This window comes from Hyaena hyaena, unplaced genomic scaffold, assembly GCF_003009895.1.
Source record: "Hyaena hyaena isolate Hyena2069 unplaced genomic scaffold, ASM300989v1 scaffold_599, whole genome shotgun sequence".
NCBI lineage: Eukaryota > Metazoa > Chordata > Mammalia > Carnivora > Hyaenidae > Hyaena > Hyaena hyaena.
The window spans coordinates 738,987-751,705 of record NW_024081230.1 but is presented as its reverse complement, the minus strand read 5'-3'; positions in this window follow the sequence as shown (position 1 = coordinate 751,705).

Genomic DNA, 12,719 nt, shown 5'->3' with positions numbered 1-12,719 from the left:
TCAAAACCAAGGAAGTTTCAACTTAAAAAAGAAATCATTATCGGTTTGCCTCTCCACCACTCAGTCCCCACTCATGCAGATGGATTTCCTTTGGCTATTTGTTTTGAGAATGAGGAGTAATGATTAATCAGAAGGGTAGGTATCTATCTTTCTTTCCCAAGGGGGTGAATCCGAACCGATCCTCCATCTTCCCAGGCTTCCTATTGCAATAATGAAATTCCATTACATTGAAAATGATGTAATTCCCCACGGGGTTAAGTGTAATCAGACTTGACCTATATGGATACGGTGGGGATGAGAACTGAAGGATAGGGAGATTAACAGAAAGAAAAGGACAGCAAGTAGATTTGCTCTGCTTGCTTGACTTTGCTTTAGTTCAGGGACACAATGTCTATTACAAATTTGATTCATTTCTGATGAGAAAAAAATTATGCAAAATAATAGACAAACTGCCAAACAGCTTCAGGATTCAGTGTTCTCTGAACAGTTATCAGGGTCTGTTCTTCTTCCTCCTTCCATCTCGACTCCTTCCCTACCCCCTACCAGCACCATTGATCAATTCTCATTATTAGCTCTTAGAAAAGCAGACAATCCCTGGGACAAGCCTGGCTTCAGATCAGAGAGTCAATATTCTACTGTAACAATCTGCCAAAAAATGCAATTCAGACACATTTAAAGTGTGTCTCCCCAGAGGAAAGCAAGAAACAGAGGCCACTGAGAGGGCCCTCACCATTTAGTTTGATTCAACCACAGCTGCCTCTGACATTTCGAAGCCAGTCAGGGTTATCATCAGAAAACGCAAGTGAGCAAATGCGGAGTGACAGCAGACCATAGCACAAAGGCTGCCTGCTTCAGGAAGTTGATCCAACTCCCACCCCCAACCGCCCCTCCTTCTGCTCCCCAACCCCCACCTCTTAGGAAGAGCTAAATTCGTGATAGGGACTCACAGAAAGTGCCAGAGGGGCAACGTGTGAGAGGTGGTATAAAGCGTATGTCAACCACGCAGCGGCATCACTTTAAAACATAATTTATGAACACAGGCTGAGTAACAAGTGAAGAATACTTCTCTTGAAAAGCCTTTGGAGTTGCCAGGCACAGGTCACACACTAAGTAATTCTTTCTCCGTGCGTGTGCCTAGGTGTATGAAACTGCCATTTTGTAAATGAAAAATTATCAAGCATCACAATTTTATACCATTCAACCATGTATACTTACATTTGACAAATACGACATGTACATAATCAAAAACAGAAATGGGAAGGGTGCCTGGAAGGCTCAGTCAGTAAAGTGACTGACTCTTGATTTCAGCTCAAGTCATGATCTCACGTTTCAGGAGATTGACTCCTGTGTCCGGCTCTGTGCTAACAGCACAGAGCCTGCTTGGGATTCTCTCTCTTCCTTTCTATCTGCCCCTTGTTGGCGTGCTCTCTCTCGCTCTCTCAGAAGAAATAAACATTAAAAACAAAACTAAAAAACCCATAATGGAATAGAAATAATCTTGGAAAAATCAACAGTTAAGAAACCAGAAGTGAGTAGAGAATAAATGGCTTATTCAGATACTGTTAAACTGTTAAAAATTAATCTTTGAAGGGCGCCTGGGTGGCTTAGTCGGTTAAGCGTCTGACTTTCGCTAAGGTCATGATCTCGCGGTTCGTAGGTTCGAGCCCCGCGTCGGGCTTTGTGCTGACTGTCAGCTCGGAGCCTGGAGCCTGTTTCAGTCTGTGATTCCCTCTCTCTCTGACCCTCCCCTGCTCACGCTGTCTCTCTCTCTCTCCTAGAAATAAATAAAACATTAAAAAAATTTTTTAAAAAAATAAAAATTCATCTTTGATTAGTATGATTTAATATATTTAGCATTTAAATAATATATACATAAATTACATTTACATTTTAAAAGATTACTGGGGCATCTGGGTGGTTCAGTTGGTTAAGCTTTGGACTTCGGCTCAGGTCATGATCTCACATTCCTGGGTTCAAGCCCCGCATGGGGCTCTGTGCTGACAGCTCAGAGCCTGAAGCCGGCTTTGGATTCTGTGTCTCCCTCTCTCCTTGCCCTTCCCCCACTCATGCTCTGGCTTTCTCTCTCTCTCTCTCAAAAATAAACAATTTATAAAAAATTTTTAAAAAGATTACTTAATCTAAGATTACTAGTGATATAGTAATAAAAAAGGACACAAACCATGTGAAATTCTAATTTTTAATTTTTTAAGTGTTTTATTTATTTCTGAGAGGGAGAGAGAGAGAGACAGCGTGAGCAGGGGAGGGTCAGAGAGAGAGGGAGATACAGAATCTGAAGTAGGCTCCAGGCTCTGAGCTAGCTGTCAGCACAGAGCCCGATGCGGGGCTCAAACCCAGGAGCCGTGAGATCATGACCTGAGCCAAAGTCGGATGCTTAACCGACTGAGCCACCCAGGCGTCCCTCTAATTTTATTTTTTAAGTGTGTATAAAAAAAGACTATGGAACATTTACTATATTTCTGGATTCTTGGATTAAAGAGAGTATAAACTTTTCTACGGTTTCAAATTTTTATCATTTATACATTTTTCCTTCCCTTTCTTCTTCCCCAACATCAAAACATTGATCATTGGTCCTAATGAATATGCAATTATTCTATAATCAAAAATATTTTTAAAATATGCATCACTTTTCTTACCTATATTCTTATTACAAGACAAAGTTTATGATTCTCTTGAGAGCTAGCATCAGAATATTTTAAAATACAAACTTTCTTCGCAAAGAATTTGAGGTAGAAGATGAGGTCCCAAAGTATTAGAGAAAGAGGTAAAAATCCTTTGCATTAGATTCAGTGAAGATATCATTGTCCTGGTGAGAGAAAGTAAGGGGGTAAGAAGTGAAGAACTATTTAGCAGAAAACAGAATACAAAGCTATTTATATTATCAATAACTATTAATCCCACACGGGCACTTGTGCACATAACAAAAAAAGGTTGGAAGAAACATTATCTTTTCTATGGATTGTTTTTTTCTTCATGATTTAGCATATTTTTCAAATTATCTACAATAAACATGTATTAATTTTATAATCAGAAAAAATGAGTCATTATATAAATCAGAGGAGTTCAGATAGATTAAGAAACAAAGGGACACCTGAGTGGCTCAGTTGGTTAAGCTTCCAACTTCAGCTCAGGTAACGATCTCACAGCTTGTGGATTCGAGCCTCGCGTAGGGCTGTGTGCTGACAGCTCAGAACCTGGAGCCTGCTTCAGATTCTGTGCCTCCCTCCCTCTCTGTCCCCTCCCCCACTTGTGCTCTGTCCCTCTCTCAAAAATGAATACACATTAAAAAATTTAAAAAAAAAAAAAGAAGAGGCATCCCAAGTATATGGAATGCATTGAGCAAAGTTATGGGGTAATATAGCTTTACTCCAGCAGAACGGGCTAGACATAGTCTGGTGTCATAACAGCCAGTCTGATGGATCCCAAGAGTTCTCGGGAGAGACTGGTGGGAGAGAAACTTAGAAAGGTAAGTTAGGATCTGATGAAGGCCTTGAATGTCAGTGCAACCCTCTAGCATCTGGCTTCCTGAGACTGTAATAGAATGGAGGAAAGTATAGTACGCTGCTCTAGACAAGTTTGCTTCGGAGAGAAAGTACTAGCAGGACTGCCGACCCAAGCCAAAATAATGAAATACCAGAAAACCCCATGCAAATCATAGAGGGTCAAGGACCTGAGTCCGGTGCCAGATTGCTGACGCACTGGGGAAACTGGACTGATAAAGCTAGAGAATGATTAGGGGGCAGCCAGGCAGGACCGAGTCTATAAATCTTAAATCAATGCCACAGAGTCCTCTAAAGCAAGAATTATTTAAGTTTATTTTGAAAGAGACAGAGAGCCTGCGAGTGGGGGAGGGACAGAGAGGGAGAGTTGCAAGCAGGCTCCACAGGGTCCGTGTGCAGAGTCCGACGTGGGGCTTAAACCCAGGAACTGTGGAGATCATGACCTGAGCCGAAATCAAGAGTTGGATGCCCAGTCAAATGAGCCATCCAGGTACCCCTAAAGCAAGAATTCTTAATCAGAACAGCAAAATCACTTGTGAAGTTTTGGGGGGTTTTTTCTTCCAAGATTTTATTTAAATTCAAGTTAGTTAACATACATTGTAGTATTGGTTTCAGGAGTAGAACTTAGTGATTCATCACTCACATATAACACCCAGTGCTCAACAAACAAGTGCCCTCGTTAATGCCCGTCACCCATCTAGCCCATCCCCCCACCCACTGCCCCCCTGCAAACTCCTTAGTTTGTTTGCTATAGTTAAAAGTCTCTTGGGGTGCCTGGGTGGCTTAGTCAGTTAAGCGTCCGACTTTCGCTTAGGTCATGATCTCGCGGTTCATGGGTTCGAGCCCCGTGTCGGGCTCTGTGCTGACTGCCAGCTCAGAGCCTGGAGCCTTTTTCTGTCTGTGACTCCCTCTCTCTCTGACCCTCCCCTGCTCACGCTGTCTCTCTCTCTCCTAGAAATAAAACATTAAAAAAATTTAAAAAATAAAAAAATAAAAAAAATAAAAGTCTCTTATGGTTTGCTGCCTTGTGACGTTTGATGTGTGTGTGTGTGTGTGTGTTTTAATATACAAACACACATCCTGTACTGTCCCCTCTGGATAATACATTTACTCTCTAGATCTACACACTTTAAGATATTATTATAGAAGCCTATTGAGATTGAGCTCTTAGGGCTTATGGTTTCCTAACCCAAGAAGTTCAGATGACTGGTCCCTACAAAAAACCTTTACAGTCCTAACGTAGCATCCCTCTCCCCAGATCATCAAGGATGTTCCTTGGGTTCATTCCACATTTTATCACTGTGATCACCCTGCTGATAAATCTATTTAAGGAAGGCTATATTTCGTTCAGTTCCTGGGTGGATAAATCCAAGTTATTCAGCAAATTAAAGAGATTTCACCCATGCTACCATGCTAACTTCCTCCAGCCCCACAAAGCCCATTCCTGGAAGAGGCCCACACTTCCAACCTCAGTCAAGGCTATCTTTTAACAAATAAGTTGGAGGCTTTCCCAGCCTCCCTGAAGGCAAGAATCTCAGATTCCTGGGGCCAAACCTAGATCAACAACTATAATTTCCAGGAAAAGAGCTCTGGTAACCTACTCTAGACAAATGCTCATAGAGCTGAAAGATACTTCTGTAAATGCATCCTTTTGTCTAACCCCTAGGCCCAGCTCCTTTGGGTGAAAGAGCTCTATAGTGACAGCTGCCTTTCATACCACCCGGGAGAGCCTGGGACCCACCACAGCTGAGACATTGCCACTGGCTGTGCGCTTCCTGCAAGTTGAGTCAAAACAGACACAGTTACCCTGTCTGATGCAGTCTCGAATCTTTTTCTGAAGGGAGCAGTCAGGCAAACAGGTCCTCCCCGGCAACTGGATTAGAAAACGAAGTATCAGGGCTCCCAGCACCTGTATCGCCTCATTCCACAGATTTCGCAGGTATGTGGCCACATCTGGTTCTGTGACGATATGACTCCGTAGGCCACTAAGGCTTCCTATAACAGCAACATTTTTTTAATGCCCTGGCCATTAAAGTTCCAGCTCTAGTCTGGACTGGGGCTATGTAGGCATATTTGGCTCACTAGTTCTCCTAGTAACCCTCCATATTCTGCAACATTCCACCCACTTCAGGGTCTACACATGTGTGCCCAGGTGAAAGACAGACAGGACTGAGTTGATCCCTGAGGGTAATATCTAGGAGACCTGTTGCCTACTTTATGCATCTTCCTAATCCTTTGGCAGGCTTCCCTTAAAAGAACTTGGAGAAATCCAGAGTCTACCCCAATTCACAGCTAACACTAAAAACAGAGAACAGAAGTGAGGCCCCTGGAAGCAAAGACCAAACATGCTACAACCAGGACCTGGCTTCCATTGCATACAATCCTGTTCTCATGGATCACACTCTTCTCAGCCTGCTCCAAGTTTGATTCTACCAGTAAACAGCCTAAGTGCTTTAGTATAAGATGCTTTAACCACCTTGACACCTGTGACATCTCCCACTCTTTCAACCTCCTAAGTCACAACTCCTTTTCCTGGCTCAGTATATCTAGAGCAACCACAGAGAAATAGACCTGTGCCCCACTGCAGGACCTTTCTCTTGGAAGTTGATTTTAGGAGTAAACCAAGTGGGCAGGGTTCAGCACACCCGGAAGTTTCCATGTCTGATAAGAGGACCTAAAGAAAGTCTTGGAAGACTTTGAGAAACAGAGTGGGACAAGGAAATTGTACTTTGAGAAAGTTAATCTAGCATCCACAGGGTGAATTTGAAATAAGCGGCTGAAATCATGGGTTATTATAATAATCAAATAAGAGAGTCTAAAATTTGCAAGGTGGTGACATAAAGAAATATGCATATATTAGAGGCACTGGAAAAGAAAAATGAGCAAAGTCAGTGAGTAAAAGTTTCTCCCAGGAAAAAAAAAAAGAAGGCCTGAGAGAGACCGTTAATGGAACTGACATGACCTACAACACAGACGGGGCATAAGACAATTGGATGTTGGAGAAAGCTGGTATTTCTAAGGGGTGAGCAATTTTAGGGATTATTTGCTAACTGTAAGAGAAAACACCAAGCTCCATAAACCAACAGGGAAATAAAACTTTCCTTCCTTTGTGTATACGTGAATGTGCTTCCTGTTTTCTAAATTCAAGAACAGCTTAGCCAAGAAAAAGAATCTGCACAGATAATTCACAGAGGAAGAAATCCAAATGGCCAATAATGACTTGAAAAGATGTTCAATAGTGGAACTATAGCTGAGAATGACCGATTTCTAAAAATAGAACAGAAGGCAAAAATCAAGGATAGTATAACCAATTACCCTTGAAAACCTCTTTAACCTCCCATGAAATACAGTGTACATGATTTGGAGGACAGAACGCTACATGTATGCATAAACATACGCTGGACTGTGCTGGAGGAGTCCCTGAGACAATCCTCAGTTTCAGGGATTCCCTAGGACTCATAAAACTCAGAAAAACTGCTAGAATTCTGATGGTTTAATTACAGCAAAGGAAAAATGTTCATAGAGCAGCAATGAACTGTCCTCTCAGCAAAGTTACACAGATAGTGCTTAATTCTCCCAGCAACACTGTGTGACAACACGTACAAAGGATGGTCAACCAGGGAAACCCACCAGAGCGCTGGTGCCCAGGGTTCCGATAAGAAGTCACTCACATAGGCATTAAGCACCTCTAGACTCCTAAGATCTAAGTGATACCATGTGGCCCAGGGACGTAGCTGAACCAAAACAGGTGTTAACATGAGCTATCTGGCACGGTCTGTGTTCGCCATACAGATACCATTATCAACCGGGATATTCCAAAGGTTTTACAGGCTGTCTCCCAGGAGCTTGTCCAAGGCTAATCCTAAAGACCATTAGAATACACAGGATTTAAGCTTCTGCACAGCCAAGGAAACAATCCAGAAAATTAATAGGCAACCAACGGAATGGGAAAAGATAGTTGCAAATGACATATCAGATAAAGGGTTAATATCCAGAATCTATAAGGAACTCACCAAACTACACGCCCGAAAAACAAACAACCCAGTGAAGAAATGGGCAGAAGACATGAACAGACACTTCTCCAAAGAGGACATCCAGATGGCCAACAGACACATGAAACGATGCTCAGCATCCCTCCTCATCAGGGAAATACAAATCAAAACCACACTGAGATACCACCTCACGCCAGTCAGAGTGGCTAAAATGAGCAAATCAGAGAACTCTAGATGCTGGCGAGGATGTGGAGAAACGGGCACCCTCCTACACTGTTGGTGGGAATGTAAACTGGTACAGCCCCTCTGGAAAACAGTGTGGAGGTTCCTCAGGAAACTAACAATAGAACTCCCCTATGACCCAGCAATAGCACTGCTAGGAATTTACCCAAGGGATACAGAAATGCTGAGGCATAGGAGCACATGTACCCCAATGTTCATAGCAGCACTCTCCACAATAGCTAAAACATGGAAAGAGCCTAAGTGTCCATCAACAGATGAATGGATCAAGAAGATGTGGTTTATCTATACCATGGAATACTACATGGCAATGAGAAACAATGAAATCTGGCCATGTGTAGCAACATGGATGGACCTTGAGGGTGTTATGCTGAGCGAAATAAGTCAGGCAGAGAAGGACAAATATCATATGTTTGCACGTATAGGAGGATTAGGAGGAACTTGACGGAGGAACAAGGGGGAGAAGAAGGGCGGAAATGGTGGGGGAAAGGGAGAGAGGCAAACCATGAGAGACTCTTGAATGCTGACAAAAACTGAGGACTGATGGATGTGGGGGGGAGGGGGGGATGGGCATGGAGGAGGACACTTGTGGGGATGAGCACTGAGTGTTATGTGGAAACTAATTTGACAATAAACTATTTGTAAAAAAAAATAATAATAATAAAATAAAATAAAATAAAATATAAGCCAAAGAAAAAAGAAAAAAAAAAAAAAGAATACACAGGATTTAGACACCTATGCCTGCAGGGTTAACCCTTTACTACATATGCACATAATAATATGGCCTCTAGGGGCGCCTGGGTGGCTCAGTCCGTTAAGCGTCCAACTTCGGCTCAGGTTATGATCTCACGGGTTCATGGGCTCGAGCCCTGCGTCGGGCTTTGTGCTGACAGCTCAGAACCTGGAGCCTGTCTTCGGATTCTGTGTCTCCCTCTCTCTCTGACCCTCCCCTATTCACACTGTCTCTCTCTCTCTCAAAAACAAATATAACATTTAAAAAATATAGCCTCTAAATTAGATTATCTATGTAAAACACACCTATCACTGTTTAAAAGACTAGAATCATAATTCCTCTCACAGAAATACACACAAGTGAATAACAGATATGAATAAAGATCTACATTCAAGGAGGACAATAAAAGAGTAAAATTTTAAAATCTAAATGTCCAAGGCTAGAAAGATTGTCAAATAAATCATGGTACATTCATATAGTGGACTACTACATATCCATTAAAATCCAGATTTTTTTTTTTAAATATTTTTATTTATTTCTAGGAGAGAGAGAGACAGCGTTAGCAGGGGAGGGTCAGAGAGAGAGGGAGTCACAGACCGAAACAGACTCCAGGCTCCGAGCATCAGCACAGAGCCCGACGCGGGGCTCGAACCCACGAACCGCGAGATCATGACCCAAGCAAAAGTCGGACGCTTAACCGACTAAGCCACCCAGGCGCCCCGATATTTTTAAGTAAATAAAACAGATAACAAAATATAATCAATCCTCATTATTCATGGACTCTGTATTTGTGAATTCACCCATTCTCTAAAATTTATTTGTAAACCAAAAATACATGTCTGTGGTTTTGTGGTCATTTCTGAACTTTCACAAAGTGGTAAAAAACTGGGGTCTCCTGAAACGTACACTGCCAGCTGAGATTGAGCAAGGCGACACTCTGCCTTCTTTGTTGCTTTTTCTTTTTAATTTTAATTTTTATTTGAGAGAGAGAGAGAGAATGTGCATGAGCCGGGGAGGTGGATAGAGGGAGAGAGAAAGAGAATCTCAAGTAGGCTCCACACTCAGTGCAGAACCCAGTGGGGGGCTTGATCCCACAACCATGAGATCATGACCTGAGCCTGTCAAGAGTCTGACACTTAACTGACTGGGGGCACCTAGGTGGCTCACTTGGCCTTCTTGTTTTAGCTCTCAGACTATAAACATGTATCCTTTTCGTGGTGTATTTACTGCCACGACTTTCCCATTTCTATGCTTTTTGTTGGTGATTTCACTGTTTAAATGCCCCCCCGACATAGTGCTAAAGTGTTGTCTAATGTGTCTATGTGCAAGAGATGTCTTGCACATGTTTCTATGTGACATGCCTTACGAAGAAAATACATGTGTTAAATAAGGTTCATTAGGGCATGAGTTTTAGTGCTGTTGGCTAGGAATTCAATGGAAACAAATTAACAATACCTATTAAATAAATAGTCTCCAAACTAAAACACACATAAAACAAAGTTATGTATTGATCAGTTGATGAAAATGTGGCCAGAGGCTCACAGGAACTTAACCCTGTACTTCTCCCGCTTTAGTACTCACAGTTCAGTGCCCACAAATTCATCGTTTGCAGGGACTTTATAGAACATAATTTCCTCAAAAGCTGAAAACTGCATGAGCACCTACAACATGGAGGGATATACATCAAGATTCTTTTTTTCAACGAAGAATGTGGCTGAGAGGTGCCTGGGTGGCTCAGTTGGTTAAGCATCTGGGTGCGGCTCAGGGCATGATCTCACGGTTCGTGGGTTTGAGTCCCACATCGGGGTCTATGCTGACAGTTCAGAGCCTGGAGCCTGCTTTGGATTCTGGGTCTCCCTCTGTCTCTGCCCCTCCCCCCTCCCTCTCTCTCAAATATAAATATTTTAAAAAAGAATGTGGTTGATTTAATTTTCTTTTTTCTATTTCGCTTTGTTTCCCAGATTTTCTATCAGCAACATGGGTTATTTATATATATATATATAAAATTGAGGGGAAAATTAGTTACATAATGAATAAATGTAAGACCCTTAGAAACAGATTATGCCAATTAAAGATCTTAGTAACATTCAGGAAGTCTAGAGGTACCAGAGGCATAAGTAACCAAGTATAGGAACCACTGAGGTGAGCACGTGGGCTCTCCCTTTGGAATGGTGGGTGGTGGTTGGGACAGAAAGGTGACTGAAGAAAAGCAGGCTTACTCATAAAAACAAAACAGAAAGAGAACTTGATTCTATTCATTGTCAAAGGCAAGGAAGGGAAACATTCTTGGCTTGCCCCTTTAGTCCATCTCCAAATAAAGCTTATTTATGAGCTGGGAGCTGAAAAGGCCTGAGAATCGCTGATTTGTTCCCACACTGATGTGTGGCAGTAGAGATAATAAAGAAGCTATGAGCCTTGTGTAACCCATCCCACACCACCCAGTCGTCAGGTTTGGGCTTTAAGTGAATGTGTCATTTGAAAATCAATGCTAAAACCATGGAAAAAAGCACCGTGGCATTGTGACTGTCCCACCCCCAGGATTTCTCTGGGGATCTGGGTGTTGTCAACAGATCACCCTCACATTACTCACAGGCAGTAGCAGCTGTGGCAGCATTTTTTCATCCTTGGTTTGTTTCAACTCCCCGGAGAACGTATAGAACACACCTCCCATTTATGCCAACTCCTCCTTTGCAAAGGATCCCACAAGGCTTCATTAATTTCTCAAGCTAGCCCCAGAGGTCATTGTTGCTGCTCTGGGGCAAAGCCCTCCCTGATAGCGCACAGGAACCCAGGATAGCCATTTGAATTAAAAACCAAAAAAGCATTCCCACTATGGGGGAGCTCAGCAAAACTGCACAGGACCAGTTAGCCTGGGATTTAGCCAGACATTCTCACCTTGACAAAGAAATAATGGCTACCATTGGCTTGAGGTGAGGACCTCATCCTGGGCGTCCAAAAAGCATTTAGAACAGGTAGACTCCAAAGAATAAAAGTATAAGTCAAAGGGTAATCTTTGGTGGAGACAAAAATTTGACACATCTTGAAAGAAATACCAATGCAATGGAGTTTCCTTATCTAATGGACTCAAAACTCCAAAGGAATTAATTTTCCTCTGATACAGTGCAGCTGGATATTAGCAAGAACTACATGAAAAACCGAAGGTCAGATGCATCAAGCAGGGAGAACACAAAGCAATTAATGTGAGAGAAAAAGAGGACAGTGACTCTAAAGAAAACGGAAATAGGATATTAAAATCCTTCTGATGATCACAGACCAAGCCCTCTCTCTTCAACAGGAAAAGGTTACATTAACCAAATGGCCTGGAAGTTCTTAACATAGATGAGAGACACACAAAGAGAATATGTTTCCTGGGCAGGGAGGAAAAAGGTTTGCTCAAAATGAGAAAGCAAACACTCTTTCAAAACACTTTCCTCTTAACTACTTAAAAATCACCTCAATAGAACTGTGGGCAAAGTCAGCGCGCGCGCGCGCGCGCGCGCACACACACACACACACACACACACACAGCTCATAAACATTGAAAGATGCTCAGGGTGCCTGGGTTGCTCCATCGGTTAAGCCTCTGAGTTCAGCTCCGGTTATGAACTTGCAGTTCAGGAGTTCCAGCCCTGTATCAGGCTCTGTGCTGACAGCTCGGAGTGTGGAGCCTGCTTCGGATTCTGTGTCTCCCTCTCTCTCTCTGATCCTTCCCTGCTTGCACTCTTGTCTCTCACTCTCTCTCAAATATAAACAAACATTAAAAAAAAAACACATTAAAAGGTGCTCAACTTCCCTTATTAATCAAACTAAAACAATAAGGTGATTATTTCTACCTATCAGGTTGGAAAATATTTACAAATTGAAGATATTCAGTGTTGGCAAGAGGGTAGGAAAGTGTAATAGAGAAATATTCTTGCTGGAATTGTTAATTAATAGCACTTTTTGGGAGGGCAATATAGAAATTTTGATTACTTTTTTTGTTGTTGTTGAGAGAGAGAGAGGATGCACAGGGGAGGGGGAGAGGGAGAGGGAGACACAGAATCCTTAGCAGGCTCCAGGCTCTGAGCTGTCAGCACAGAACCTGACACGGGTCCCAAACCCACGAACCAGGAGATCTGACCTGAGCCAAAGTTAGACGCTTAACTGACTGAGCCACCCAGATGCCCCTGATTACATTTTTAATGTTTATCTCCTTTGCTTCCACATTTGTGTCTAATGTGTCTCATAGACGTATGC